Source organism: Panthera onca, chromosome A1, assembly GCF_046562875.1.
Source record: "Panthera onca isolate mPanOnc1 chromosome A1, mPanOnc1 haplotype 2, whole genome shotgun sequence".
NCBI classification, from domain to species: Eukaryota; Metazoa; Chordata; class Mammalia; order Carnivora; family Felidae; genus Panthera; species Panthera onca.
Genome location: NC_138339.1, coordinates 109072054 through 109088157, shown reverse-complemented (window position 1 = coordinate 109088157; position 16104 = coordinate 109072054).

Genomic DNA, 16104 nt, shown 5'->3' with positions numbered 1-16104 from the left:
TCACAGAACTTGTGAATATGAGCTCATTGGGAAATGGAGCTTTGCATAGACAGTAAGTTAAGGATCATAAGATGAGATTGTCCTAGATTATTGGGTGGACCCTAAGTCCAGTGATAAGTATCCTTGTAAGGGAGGAGAACAGGAGGTTATGTGAAAATGGAGGTAGAAACTGGTGTTAGGGGGCTATGAGTGAAGAAATGCCTGCAGCTAGCAGGGGCTGGAAGAGGCAAGGGAGGATCCCCCACTGGAGGGGGGCACTCTGCCAACCCCTTGATTTTTGATATCTGGCCTTCAGAACTGTGAGGGAATACATTATTGTTGATTTAAGCTATCAAGTTTATGATGACTTTTTACAATAGCTGTAGGAGACTAATACATGAGGAAAGTCAAGAAGACTAAATGTTTCCTAAATGAAGACTTTGACTAGAAAGGTTCCAGATGGGGAAAAACTAGGCATGTATGAGGGTAGGCTATGTGCCTTTCTGTGAGTGCCTGATAGTAAGACTTTAATCCCAAAAGGGGAATTTGTTAGCAAAAATAAAATGGTGTTTCATGGGTGATAAGGTTATTAGAGCTGAAGCGTTTTACATGGGGGCAGTTACCTAAACTGTGGCTACTATAAATTTCCCCCACCTCAACAACCCTCAGTGCCAGGATCATCACATCTGTCTTGTTCTTGAGGCCAGAGGCATAATTGGTATTATCTCAACTGTGAATTGGGGCACCAACTGGCCTCCTCTCCTCAGTACTTGGCTCCCTGAATGTTTATTTCTCCCTTGGGAGTTTTAGAGAAATTTTGTGTTGTGCCTGGTCCCTTCTTTGCACCCTGCTCTGTTCCCACCTGCTTGGCCAGCTTCTTAATTCCTGATAGGTTTCTTCCCTCACTCTGCCCAGAACAGAAAGATTGCCACACCCATCCTGAGGAGCACCCTTAGCTTGTAGGGGACCCACATGGTGGGTGGCCCATTGACCTGTCTCCCTTCTTCAGGCCTCTTGGCCCTTCAGAACTCCTGATTCTTCTAGGGATGATCTTTTAGGAAAGAGTCTGAGTTTTATGAGCCCCAAAGATTTTATAATTTTGGGAGCACTGGTTGAGAAAAAATATTCAAACTTGCAAATACAGATTGAAGTATGAAAGTCAATTTTTACTTAGAACGTAAAAAGAAATCACATCAGAGTACTGTTATAAAAAACCTGGTAGGTAGCATAAACATATAAAATCAGAAAAATAGCTTAGATTTTAAAAATGTATTACTTGTTAACATAATATTTTCAGTGTTATTATTTTCCACATCTTGAGGCTGCGTACCCTTTGATTTCTTCTTCACATGACATTAAGTTTGTGATACCATTTCTATAGAGAGCATAGAAAGAAAATTCAGTCTTTTTTCTAGCATGTTGCTTAAAAGTTTTTCTGTTATTGATGATTTAAAGAAGTTTTTTAACTTAACAGCTTACTGATAATATACATTTTTAGTATTGTCAAATGTGAGAAACTAGTTTCACATGTGAACTGTTATAAACATACTTGATATTTAATATGTTACTATCAATTTCTACCCTAAAAATACAGGAATAGTATAGATTCTGTGTAGCATATTTCCCAATAAAAAATGAAAAATAAGTTACAATTTCATGAATTGCATCATTGAATATATTCCTAACATGAGAAAAATTCCTTTGGCCCATATGTCAAAATTCCTATGGACCATGAGAACCCAATCTTCTGTTTTATAATTTTATGTTTTATAATTGGAAAAGTTTTCTTCTAACTTTGAGCTTCTCGCAGTCCTTATTTATTCTCCATTACCCACATACTTCTAGCACTGTGTGCTATAGGACCCATTTCTATAGTAATATGACCTCTGGTCCCACATCTTTATGCTCCATTGCTGGGGCGACCAGCACAGTGGCAGTAGGAATATCCATCCTGGAAGCTGTTCCTATGCTGCCCCTGCTAGCAGTAATTTAACTACACGTGGAAGTGGCTGTGAAATGCATAACTACATCCCATTACAGTTAAACAAAATATCTTTCCAACTCAACTGCTTCTCTTAGCTGTATCCCAAAATAACTCAACCCCTTCAACACCACTGTGCTGTAAGGATTGATGAAGATGGCTGTTTCTTTTCACTTCAACATCTGCATGGAAAGGAGTCATGTCATTATCAACCAGTACAACAATAGCCAAATTATGGAAAGAGTCTAAATGTCCATCAATTGATAAATGGATAAAGAAATTGTGGTTTATATACACAATGGAGTACTACGTGGCAATGAGAAAGAATGAAATATAGCCTTTTGTAGCAACGTGGATGGCACTGGAGAGGGTTATGCTAAGTGAAATAAGTCATACAAAGACAGATACCATATGTTTTCTTTTTCTTTTTTTATTTATTTTTTTTATTTTTTAATATATGAAATTTACTGTCAAATTGGTTTCCATACAACACCCAGTGCTCATCCCAAAAGGTGCCCTCCTCAATACCCATCACCCACCCTGCCCTCCCTCCCACCCCCCATCAACCCTCAGTTTGTTCTCAGTTTTTAACAGTCTCTAATGCTTTGGCTCTCTCCCACTCTAACCTCTTTTTTTTTTTTTTTTTTTTTTTTTTCCTTCCCCTCCCCCATGGGTTTCTGTTATGTTTCTCAGGATCCACATAAGAGTGAAACCATATGGTATCTGTCTTTCTCTGTATGGCTTATTTCACTTAGCATCACACTCTCCAGTTCCATCCATGTTGCTACAAAAGGCCATATTTCATTTTTTCTCATTGCCACGTAGTATTCCATTGTGTATATAAACCACAATTTCTTTATCCATTCATCAGTTGATGGACATTTAGGCTCTTTCCATAATTTGGCTATTGTTGAGAGTGCCGCTATAAACATTGGGGTACAGGTGCCCCTATGCATCAGTACTCCTGTATCCCTTGGATAAATTCCTAGCAGTGCTATTGCTGGGTCATAGGGTAGGTCTATTTTTAATTTTCTGAGGAACCTCCACACTGCTTTCCAGAGCGGCTGCACCAATTTGCATTCCCACCAACAGTGCAAGAGGGTTCCTGTTTCTCCACATCCTCTCCAGCATCTATAGTCTCCTGATTTGTTCATTTTGGCCACTCTGACTGGCGTGAGGTGGTATCTGAGTGTGGTTTTGATTTGTATTTCCCTGATAAGGAGCGACGTTGAACATCTTTTCATGTGCCTGTTGGCCATCCGGATGTCTTCTTTAGAGAAGTGTCTATTCATGTTTTCTGCCCATTTCTTCACTGGGTTATTTGTTTTTCGGGTGTGGAGTTTGATGAGCTCTTTATAGATTTTGGATACTAGCGCTTTGTCCGATGTGTCATTTGCAAATATCTTTTCCCATTCCGTTGGTTGCCTTTTAGTTTTGTTGGTTGTTTCCTTTGCTGTGCAGAAGCTTTTTATCTTCATAAGGTCCCAGTAATTCACTTTTGCTTTTAATTCCCTTGCCTTTGGGGATGTGCCGAGTAAGAGATTGCTACGGCTGAGGTCAGAGAGGTCTTTTCCTGCTTTCTCCTCTAAGGTTTTGATGGTTTCCTGTCTCACATTCAGGTCCTTTATCCATTTTGAGTTTATTTTTGTGAATGGTGTGAGAAAGTGGTCTAGTTTCAACCTTCTGCATGTTGCTGTCCAGTTCTCCCAGCACCATTTGTTAAAGAGACTGTCTTTTTTCCATTGGATGTTCTTTCCTGCTTTGTCAAAGATGAGTTGGCCATACGTTTGTGGGTCTAGTTCTGGGGTTTCTATTCTATTCCATTGGTCTATGTGTCTGTTTTTATGCCAATACCATGCTGTCTTGATGATGACAGCTCTGTAGTAGAGGCTAAAGTCTGGGATTGTGATGCCTCCTGCTTTGGTCTTCTTCTTCAAAATTACTTTGGCTATTCGGGGCCTTTTGTGGTTCCATATGAATTTTAGGATTGCTTGTTCTAGTTTCGAGAAGAATGCTGGTGCAATTTTGATTGGGATTGCATTGAATGTGTAGATAGCTTTGGGTAGTATTGACATTTTGACAATATTTATTCTTCCAATCCATGAGCAGGGAATGTCTTTCCATTTCTTTATATCTTCTTCAATTACCTGCATAAGCTTTCTATAGTTTTCAGCATACAGATCTTTTACATCTTTGGTTAGATTTATTCCTAGGTATTTTATGCTTCTTGGTGCAATTGTGAATGGGATCAGTTTCTTCATTTGTCTTTCTGTTGCTTCATTGTTAGTGTATAAGAATGCAACTGATTTCTGCACGTTGATTTTGTATCCTGCAACTTTGCTGAATTCATGTATCAGTTCTAGCAGACTTTTGGTGGAGTCTATCGGATTTTCCATGTATAATATCATGTCATCTGCAAAAAGCGAAAGCTTGACTTCATCTTTGCCAATTTTGATGCCTTTGATTTCCTTTTGTTGTCTGATTGCTGATGCTAGAACTTCCAGCACTATATTAAACAGCAGCGGTGACAGTGGGCATCCCTGTCGTGTTCCTGATCTCAGGGAAAAAGCTCTCAGTTTTTCCCCGTTGAGGATGATGTTAGCTGTGGGCTTTTCATAAATGGCCTTTATGATCTTTAAGTATGTTCCTTCTATCCCGACTTTCTCAAGGGTTTTTATTAAGAAAGGGTGCTGGATTTTGTCAAAGGCCTTTTCTGCATCGATTGACAGGATCATATGGTTCTTCTCTTTTTTGTTGTTAATGTGATGTATCACGTTGATCGATTTGCGAATGTTGAACCAGCCCTGCATCCCAGGAATGAATCCCACTTGATCATGGTGAATAATTCTTTTTATATGCTGTTGAATTCGATTTGCTAGTATCTTATTAAGAATTTTTGCATCCATATTCATCAGGGATATTGGCCTGTAGTTCTCTTTTTTTACTGGGTCTCTGTCTGGTTTAGGAATCAAAGTAATACTGGCTTCATAGAATGAGTCTGGAAGTTTTCCTTCCCTTTCTATTTCTTGGAATAGCTTGAGAAGGATAGGTATTATCTCTGCTTTAAATGTCTGGTAGAACTCCCCTGGGAAGCCATCTGGTCCTGGACTCTTATTTGTTGGGAGATTTTTGATAACCGATTCAATTTCTTCGCTGGTTATGGGTCTGTTCAAGCTTTCTATTTCCTCCTGATTGAGTTTTGGAAGAGTGTGGGTGTTTAGAAATTTGTCCATTTCTTCCAGGTTGTCCAATTTGCTGGCATATAATTTTTCATAGTATTCCCTGATAATTGTTTGTATCTCTGAGGGATTGGTTGTAATCATTCCATTTTCATTCATGATTTTATCTATTTGGGTCATCTCCCTTTTCTTTTTGAGAAGCCTGGCTAGAGGTTTGTCAATTTTGTTTATTTTTTCAAAAAACCAACTCTTGGTTTCGTTGATCTGCTCTACAGTTTTTTTAGATTCTATATTGTTTATTTCTGCTCTGATCTTTATTATTTCTCTTCTTCTGCTGGGTTTAGGCTGCCTTTGCTGTTCTGCTTCTATTTCCTTTAGGTGTGCTGTTAGATTTTGTATTTGGGATTTTTCTTGTTTCTTGAGATAGGCCTGGATTGCAATGTATTTTCCTCTCAGGACTGCCTTCGCTGCATCCCAAAGCGTTTGGATTGTTGTATTTTCATTTTCGTTTGTTTCCATATATGTTTTAATTTCTTCTCTAATTGCCTGGTTGACCCACTCATTCGTTAGTAGGGTGTTCTTTAACCTCCATGCTTTTGGAGGTTTTCCAGACTTTTTCCTGTGGTTGATTTCAAGCTTCATAGCATTGTGGTCTGAAAGTATGCATGGTATAATTTCAATTCTTGTAAACTTATGAAGGGCTGTTTTGTGACCCAGTATATGATCTCTCTTGGAGAATGTTCCATGTGCACTCGAGAAGAAAGTATATTCTGTTGCTTTGGGATGCAGAGTTCTAAATATATCTGTCAAGTCCATCTGATCCAATGTATCATTCAGGGCCCTTGTTTCTTTATTGACTGTGTGTCTAGATGATCTATCCATTTCTGTAAGTGGGGTGTTAAAGTCCCCTGCAATTACCACATTCTTATCAATAAGGTTGCTTATGTTTATGAGTAATTGTTTTATATATCTGGGGGCTCGGGTATTTATTTGGCGCATAGACATTTATAATAGTTAGCTCTTCCTGGTGGATAGACCCTGTGATTATTATATAATGCCCTTCTTCATCTCTTGTTACAGCCTTTAATTTAAAGTCTAGTTTGTCTGATATAAGTATGGCTACTCCAGCTTTCTTTTGGCTTCCAGGAGCATGATAAATAGCTCTCCATCCCCTCACTCTCAATCTAAAGGTGTCCTCAGATCTAAAATGAGTCTCTTGTAGACAGCAAATAGATGGGTCTTGTTTTTTTATCCATTCTGATACCCTATGTCTTTTGGTTGGCGCATTTAATCCATTTACATTCAGTGTTATTATAGAAAGATACGGGTTTAGAGTCATTGTGATGTCTGTATGTTTTATGCTTGTAGTGATGTCTCTGGTACTTTGTCTCACAGGATCCCCCTTAGGATCTCTTGTAGGGCTGGTTTCGTGGTGACAAATTCCTTCAGTTTTTGTTTGTTTGGGAAGACCTTTATCTCTCCTTCTATTCTAAATGACAGACTTGCTGGATAAAGGATTCTCGGCTGCATATTTTTTCTGTTTAGCACACTGTAGATATCGTGCCAAGCCTTTCTGGCCTGCCAAGTTTCAAAGGAGAGATCAGTCACGAGTCTTATAGGTCTCCCTTTATATGTGAGGGCACGTTTATCCCTTGCTGCTTTCAGAATTTTCTCTTTATCCTTGTATTTTGCCAGTTTCACTATGATATGTCGTGCAGAAGATCGATTCAAGTTACGTCTGAAGGGAGTTCTCTGTGCCTCTTGGATTTCAATGCCTTTTTCCTTCCCCAGTTCAGGGAAGTTCTCAGCTATAATTTGTTCAAGTACCCCTTCAGCACCCTTCCCTCTCTCTTCCTCCTCTGGGATACCAATTATGCGTATATTATTTTTTTTTAGTGTATCACTTAGTTCTCTAATTTTCCCCTTATACTCCTGGATTTTTTTATCCCTCTTTCTTTCAGCTTCCTCTTTCTCCATAACTTTATCTTCTAGTTCACCTATTCTCTCCTCTGCCTCTTCAAGCCGAGCCATCGTGGATTCCATTTTGTTTTGCAATTCGTTTAAAGCGTTTTTCAACTCCTCGTGACTGTTCCTTAGTCCCTCGATCTTTGTGGCAAGAGATTCTCTGCTGTCCTGTATACTGTTTTCAAGCCCAGCGATTAATTTTATGACTATTATTCTAAATTCACTTTCTGTTATATTATTTAAATCCTTTTTGATCAGTTCATTAGCTGTTGTTATTTCCTGGAGATTCTTCTGAGGGGAATTCTTCCGTTTGGTCATTTTGGAGAGTCCCTGGCGTGGTGAGGACCTGCAGTGCACTTCCCCTGTGCTGTGGTGTATAACTGGAGTTAGTGGGCGGGGCCGCAGTCCGACCCGATGTCTGCCCCCAGCCCACTGCTGGGGCCACAGTCAGACTGGTGTGTGCCTTCTCTTCCCCTCTCCTAGGGGCGGGATTCACTGTGGGGTGGCGTGTCCCGTCTGGGCTACTTGCACACTGCCAGGCTTGTGTTGCTGGGGATCTGGCGTATTAGCTGGGGTGGGTAGGCAAGGTGCACGGGGGCTGGAGGGGCAGGCTTAGCTCGCTTCTCCTTAGGTGATCCACTTCAGGAGGAGCCCTGTGGCAGCGGGAGGGAGTCAGATCCGCTGCGGGAGGTTTTGGCTCCGCAGAAGCACAGAGTTGGGTGTTTGCGCGGAGCGAGCAAGTTCCCTGGCAGGAACTGGTTCCCTTTGGGAATTTTGGCTGGGGGATGGGCGGGGGAGATGGCGCTGGCGCCTTTGTTCCCCGCCAAGCTGAGCTCTGCCGTCCGGGGGCTCAGCAGCTCTCCCTCCCTTTGTCCTCCAGCCTTCCCGCTTTCCGAGCAGAGCTGTTAACTTATGACCTCGCAGACGCTAAGTCGCGCTTGCTGTCGGAACACAGTCCGTCCGGCCCCTCCGCTTTTGCCAGCCAGACTCGGGGGCTCTGCTTGGCCGGCGAGCCGCCCCTCCGCCCCGGCTCCCTCCCGCCAGTCCGTGGAGCGCGCACCGCCTCGCCGCCCTTCCTACCCTCTTCCGTGGGCCTCTAGTCTGCGCTTGACTCCGGAGACTCCCTTCTGCTAATCCTCTGGCGGTTTTCTGGGTTCTTTAGGCAGGTGTAGGTGGAATCTAAGTGATCGGCAGGACGCGCTGTGAGCCCCGTGTCCTCCTACGCCGCCATCTTCCGGAACCTTCACTCTCACTTTCAGATACCATATGTTTTCACTCCTATGTGGACCCTGAGAAACTTAACAGAAGACCATGGGGGAGGGGAAGGAAAAAAAAATGGTTAGAGAGGGAGGGAGCCAAAACATAAGAGACTCTTAAAAACTCTTAAAAACAAACTGGGGGTTGACAGGGGTGGGGGATGGGCATTGAGGAGGGCACCTGCTGGGATGAGCACTGGGTGTTGTATGGAAACCAATTTGATAATAAATTTAATAAAAAAATAAAATATTTTGCTTTTGCCAATTTTACCAAAATGTATAATCTTGTGACATTGGCAGCATACCTCCCACTGCAAGTGAGAACCTTAAAACTTCGAGTTCATTACCCTCACAGCAAATCTGCTTCTGCTAAATACTTTTTGTGTCTCTGCAGGGCCAGCGTTTACAGAACAAATGGATTAATACACTTCTCTGGAGAACAAGCATAAGTCAGAGAATTATAAGTGCAGTGACCCAAGAGAGACATTTTCTTATTAGGATCTTTTCCTTCACCTGGCATAGGTTCAGTTCATACCTTACATCCTCTTTCAAACTGGATGAATGCCACAGTTTTGACTGTAAAGAAAACCTAAGGGAAGAGTGAAAATCAAGGTGGTTTTACTTAATAACATTTCAAAAAACTGCACTAGCTCTTAGATTTGTCTTCCCAAACATCATCTGGCCCTATTCTGACATACATCATTTTACCTAGCATGCTTCCTCCCATTATTTTTGACCATATAGTTCTGTTTTTGTCTCAAAGTGTGGTGCAAGGCTGCATGGTTAATTTTTTTTTCATAAAATTTTTTTTAATGTTTATTTATTTTTCAGAGTAAGAGAGCCAGAGTGTGAGGGGGGAAAGGGGCAGAGTGAGGGAGACACAGAATCCAAAACAGGCTCCAGACTCTGAGCTGTTAGCACAGCGCCTGACGTGGGGCTCAAACACGTGAACTGTGAGATCATGACCTGAGCCAAAGTAGGATGCTTAGGGGCGCCTGGGTGGCTCAGTCGGTTGAGCGTCCGACTTCGGCTCAGGTCATGATCTCGCGGTCTGTGAGTTCGAGCCCCGCATCGCCTCTGTGCTGACAGCTCAGAGCCTGGAGCCTGTTTCGGATTCTGTGTCTCCCTCTCTCTCTGGCCCTCCCCCGTTCATGCTTTGTCTCTCTCTGTCTCAAAAATAAATAAAACGCTAAAAAAAATTTTAAAAAAATAAATAAATGTAAAAAAATTATTAAAAAAAAAAAGTAGGATGCTTAAAGGTTGAGCCATCCAGGCATTCCTTAAAAAAAATTTTTTTAAATGTTTGTTTATTTTTGAGAGACAGAGACCAGGTGCGGGTGGGGGAGGGGCAGAGGGAAACACAGAATCTGAAGGTTGATTAAAAATTTTGTTTTAAACATTTATTTATTTTTGAGCGAGGCAGAAAGAGAGCAGGGGAGGGGCAGCGAGAGAGGAGAAGAGAGAATCCCAAGGAGGCTCTGTGCTGTGAGTGCAGAACCCAATGCAGGGCTCAAACTCATGAATTGTGAGATCATGACCTGAGCCAAAATCAAGAGTGAGACGCTTAACCAACTGAGCCACCCAGGTGCCCCTGAAGGTTGATTTTAAACCAACTATCAAAGAAGACTCTGCCATGCTTTTGCTTTGTGTATCAGTACACAGAGGAATACATTAGTGAACAGGGAATATAAACAAGTTTTTATGTTTTATCTCATCAGAAAATGGTCACTTGTTTGGATCAAGTGAGATTTCTGGTACTGCCCAGATTCCAGATTCCATGATTCTGTGAATCCAAGGGGCTATGTAAGCCTGTGGTTCCAATTTACATATTCAGTTATTAAGAGTTATGGAAAGACTCATTCATTTATGGGGCCATTTGGCTCAGGATTTTAGCTGTACCTGGTCTGGAGTGCACGAATAGAACATCTCTTCTCTTGTTTGAAGGAAAAAGATATTGTCTGCTGTGTTGGGCCTCTGTGACCATGTTGGGGAGGGTTAGAATAACACAGAGCCCTTCCCTGTGCTCCAGAAGGTAGTTAAACTCAGGTAGCAAAAGAGAGGCAAAGAAAAACCAAGTCTTGGAAGTTTCTGAGAGTGAAAGCCCACTGACTGTTCCCTCAGGGTGTGATATGAAGTAAGTCACTAATCTTCGAGGCTCAATGTGTAATGGGAGTTGTTGTGAGAAGTAAGTAAATACAAGGGAGGGAGGGGATGAGAAGATACTAGTCCAAGTTCATGTTTATTCTTTTACATTTCAGTTTGGACATGAGGAAGATAAACTGAAAGTTGGTGGGGGTGTTGGATTAAAGTTATGTGTACATACATCGGTATATATATAAATATATGAATATGTGTGTATATATGGATACACACACACACACACACACACACACACACACACACACAGAAAGGGAGTTATCTGTGGGCCCCAAGTGATTCTACGGTGTCAAGAACAATTCAATGAATGCCCCCTCGAAGTCTTTTCTCTGTGACCCGGAGAATAGAGAATATTGACAGCATCTGACTGTGAAAGTACCTTTCACTTTCTGGTGCCACCAGAAATGCTGGTTTTTTTGGATATAGATTTGGGACCCTGAATGTCTCTCCTGTGTTTTGAAGGTGTTCTTTGTGCCTCATGAGCTAGGTGCCTCCAGAGCCTGATGGTTTCCCAAGTCTTAAGAGATTTTAGTTCAACTTTGATTTTCCCAAGCCAACACAAGCACTGGAGGAACCTGGATCTCTTAGGTTACTTCTTTTTTATCATGACCTTGAAATTGTTTTTTTTAATTATATTTAAGTATGCACATCAGTTACCTGAAATCATTGAAAAGGTTTCCTTGAGAATTTTGAGATTTGACATTCACAACTGAGTTCTGATTTAACACATTCCCTTTCATTTCACAGAAAAGACCCTGTCAAATTTTGTTCTAGCAGATTGTTTGAATATAGTTGCCTGACAGCATTTAAATTTTTTTTTTGCATTTTTCTCTTTGGGGAAAAGTACTTTTGTTACACAGCAGAAGGACTTGATTTTAATGTTGTCATCTCTTTTGAAAATTACTTTAAATTCGAATATATTCTCCCTTTTATATTCCTGTAATTTTTGGCTATGACTTACAGGAAATGATTTGTTTTGTCTTGGAACAAGGTTTTCAAAGGTAATTAAAAGACCTCTCCAGATAGGGAGATCAGCAGCAAGATTAACAAATTATGTAACTTCTTTAAGTTTTATAATATTTACAGCAAAGCACATGTGTTTCATAGGGAGATAGAACAACCTTTTGTGTTTACTTGGCCTGGGAAATAGGGAAGTTAGCGGATACTGACTTACATTCTAACACTGAGAGAGATGAGACATTTCTATTAAAATAGGCTTGGATCAAATTCTTCCATTAGAACCTTTTTAGTCTTGTTTCTTAGTGTTCCACATGGCTTTTATAATTAGTTTCAGACTTAATCCTATAAAATTTGGCTGGGAAGAGAAAGAAGGACTTATGTGAAAATTCACATTTGCAAATGGATGAGTGTTAAGCTCTTTAGCACAGACTTTTGATAGCATATTAAGTCAGGGATGTCCAAATGAAGAAATAAAGGGGTTTATAGCCCTGTTATAGCCGTGTAATTATGGTAGCTTTTCCTTCAGAGGTAGGCTGATAATCTGGGGGCTAGGAGGTTGTCCTTAAGAATAGGGTAAATGTCTATGCGTCCATACTGAACTACATTCATTGTATTGTATAAAAATTCTTAATGGACTATACCATAAGAAGAGGTAGCCTATAACAGGTAAAGGATGAATAGTCTTAATATATGCATAAAGAGTTCTTACCCATCAATAAAACAGAGATGAATTCTCCATTAAAAAATGATGGCCTGATGGATGTCATTATTTGATATATAAAAGAAGAAAGATACATGGTTAATAAGTATATTGAAAAATAGTCAATTTTATTAGTAAACAACAAATCAAAACGAAAACAAAGTAAGATGTTACTTTATTAGGTATGAAGAGATCAGATTGAAAATGTCCCATGCTAGTGAAAGTAGGGAGAACCAAACATTTATTACAGGGGTGCAAGCAATTCCTGTAAGCTTCCTAGAGGACAATGTGAGGTGCCTATAAGAAAATATTTCTAAGAGCGTATAGTAGTCTAATTCACCAATCCCAATTCTAGATTAAACTCAAATAATAAGACGTCTGAGGGTGTTAATAGTGGCTTTAGAAACAACTAATTTCTCTTAAGGTATTAGTTAAATGTATTGTAGAACACTGATAGAATTGAATATGCAGCCATTAAAAACAGTGGGGTGTGTCTTCTGCTAGGAACAGGTTCTCCACGAGTCTCTTGCACTTGACCATGTTTTGAGAGCAGAAGCACCAACTGACTTTGTTCCAGAGACTATCTTTTCAAGTATGTTTGTGTAAGAAACAGCCTTGGAAAATAGAAATCTCTTCTTTGAGGGTAAAGAACAGGCGTGCCCAGTATAAAAGACTCACATTCTTAAAGCTCAAGGTTATTCTCTTGTAATACAACCCGGGATGTGTGCAAGTATCATGTAGCTCTCTTTACAGTGCTTTGTGGGATTAGGGGAACTAGTATAAGAAAATGCTGACCATCTAGCTGTTGCCATTTTTGTGAGCAATAGTCTTATCTCTGACCCAGGAATTTTGTGTCTTTATGAAATTGTGCCATGTGAACTTGTTAGGTTATAGTGTAAAATGTCAGACCCTTCATAGTTCTTGACTTACATTTTCCCTAGTTAAAACTTGCCTGATTTATTTTTTGCAATGTTTTTATTATTTTTCTTAGCTCTGTTTATGTTCAATTTTAATTCCAGTATAGTTACTATACAATATTAGTGTTATGTTAGTTTCAGGTGTACAACATAGTGATTCAACAATTTTGTACTTTATTCAGTGCTCATCATGATAGTATACTCCTAATCCCCTTCACCTATCTCAACCATCCCCCCAACCATCTCCCCTTTGGTAACCACCAGTTTGTTCTCTACAGTTAAGGGTCTGTTTTTTGGTTTATATCCCCCCACTTTTGTTCATTTGTTTTGTTTCTTAGATTCCATGTGTGAGTGAAATCATACGGTATTTATCTTTTTCTTACTGACTTATTTTGCTTAAGCATTATACTCTCTAGCTCCATCCATGTTGTTGCAAATGGCGAAATTTTATTCTTTTTTTATGGCTGATAATATTGAATCACGTATGTATATACACCACCTCTTCTTTATTCATCTATCGATGGACACTTGGGCTGCTTGCATTGTTTATTGTGAATAATACTTTAATAAACATACGGGTGCATGTATCCTTTCAAATTAGTGTTTTCTTATTCCATAAGTAAATACCCAGTAGTATGTTACTGGATGGTATCGTAATTCTGTTTTCAATTTTTTGAGGAAACTCCATACTGTTTCCCACAGTGGCTGCACCACTTTGCATTCCCACCAAGAGTACACGAAGGTTCCTTTTTCCCACATCCTTGCCAACTTTTATTATTTCACTTGTTGGTTTTGTGTTTTTGCTTTTAGCCATTCTGACAGGTGTGAAGTGATATCTCATTGTGGTTTTAATTTCTATTTCCCTGTTTTTACCAGTGATTTAAAAAAATTTAATATATAATGAGGGGTATAAAGATGAAAAAATAAAAAATTACCAAGACTTCTTTCTAGAAGTACATATTATTCTGTAATTTGTTTTGTCATGAATTCATGAAGAAAAAATTTCTTTAATGGTACACATCACTCACAGTAACTCTATGCTTTAAGTTAAACTTCTCAAAAGATGAAATTTTCATTAAATACTGAGAAATCTCTTATAATAAGTCTTTTTAATGGCTATGATTCCTTTGTACGGAGGTTTATAATTTAATAACCAGACTCCCCTTGATGCTTCCAGTTTTGTTTTTTCTAATATCAACAAAGCTACAGTAAATCTTCTCATATAGATACTTGGGTGGATGGATAGGCTATTCCTGGAAATGAAAATTAAAACATTTTTACCCAGTGTTGAACTGTTGTGACACAGTGATCAGTTGGGAGCCACAGGCTCATTTCACAATACTAGGTCAAAAATGTTTCTGAAGAACAAAACAGAACAAAAACCTGTAAGTGTGTGTAGTGTGTCTCGTTTGAATATCCGAATTAAGAAAAGTCTGAAGGGAAGTTACTAAAATGTTAGCAATGGTTAATTCTGGACTGTGGGATTAGTGTTGACCTCTATTTTCTCTTTATAGTTTTTCATATTTTCTGATTTGTTTTTTATAGTGAGCATGAATTAGTCTTTTAAACAGAAGGGAAATAAAACTACTAAATTTTTTTTTATTCTTAAATATGAGGAATGACTTTATTTTATTTTTTTTCAATCTATGAAATTTATTGTCAAATTGGTTTCCTTCCATACAGTGCTCATCCCAAAAGGTGCCCTCCTCAATACCCATCACCCACCCTCCCCTCCCTCCCAGCCCCCATCAACCCTTAGTTTGTTCTCAGTTTTTTTTTTTTTTTTTTTTTTTAATTTTTTTTTTCAACGTTTATTTTATTTTTGGGACAGAGAGAGACAGAGCATGAACGGGGAAGGGACAGAGAGAGAGGGAGACACAGAATCGGAAACAGGCTCCAGGCTCCGAGCCATCAGCCCAGAGCCCGACGCGGGGCTCGAACTCACGGACCGTGAGATCGTGACCTGGCTGAAGTCGGACGCTTAACCGACTGCGCCACCCAGGTGCCCCTGTTCTCAGTTTTTAAGAGTCTCTTATGCTTTGGCTCTCTGCCACTCTAACCTCTTTTTTTTTTTTTCTGCCCCTCCCCCATGGGTTTCTGTTAAGTTTCTCAGGATCCACATAAGAGTGAAAACATACGGTATCTGTCATTCTCTGTATGGCTTATGTCACTTAGCATCACACTCTCCAGTTCCATCCACGTTGCTACAAAGGGCCATATTTCGTTCTTTCTCATTGCCAAGTTGTATTCCATTTCATATATATATGACCCAGCAATAGCACTGCTAGGAATTTATCCAAGGGATACAGGAGTGCTGATGCCTAGGGGCACTTGTACCCCAATGTTTATAGCAACACTTTCAACAATAGCCAAATGATGGAAAGAGCCTAAATGTCCATAAACTGATGAATGGATAAAGAAGTTGTGGTTTATATATACAATGGAAAACTACTAAAATTAAGGGATAAGAGACAAAAAGGAATAGGCTGAAAAAACGGGATATAGACATAAGACATCCAAAAATATGAATTAAAAATTTTGTGATAAAGACATTTAAATAAAGTTATAGTTTTAATTAGAATAGTTTGGTGTGGGGCACTTGGGTGGTTCAGTCGGTTTAGCATCTGACCTCAGTCCAGGTCATGATCTTGTGATTCGTGAGTTCAAGCCCTGTGTCGGTCTCTATGCTGACAGCTCAGAGCCTGGAGTATGCTTCTGATTTTGCGTCTCCCTCTCTCTTTGCTCCTTGTCCTGCTCATGCGTGCTCTTTCTCTCTCTCTCTCTCTCTCAAAAATAAGAATAAACATTTTTAAAAGTTTTTTAAGAATACTTTGGTGCAAACTTAACATTTCTTGAGTCCACAAGAAAGAAATGCTTCACAGTACAGCAGATGTGGGCCTTTGTAATAAATAGACATTTATTCTTTTATTTATTCCCCATGCTTAGATTTTTTTCCCTATGTTTATTAATCAATTTTATTTCCTGAGTAATTACTCTATGCCTAGTCCTA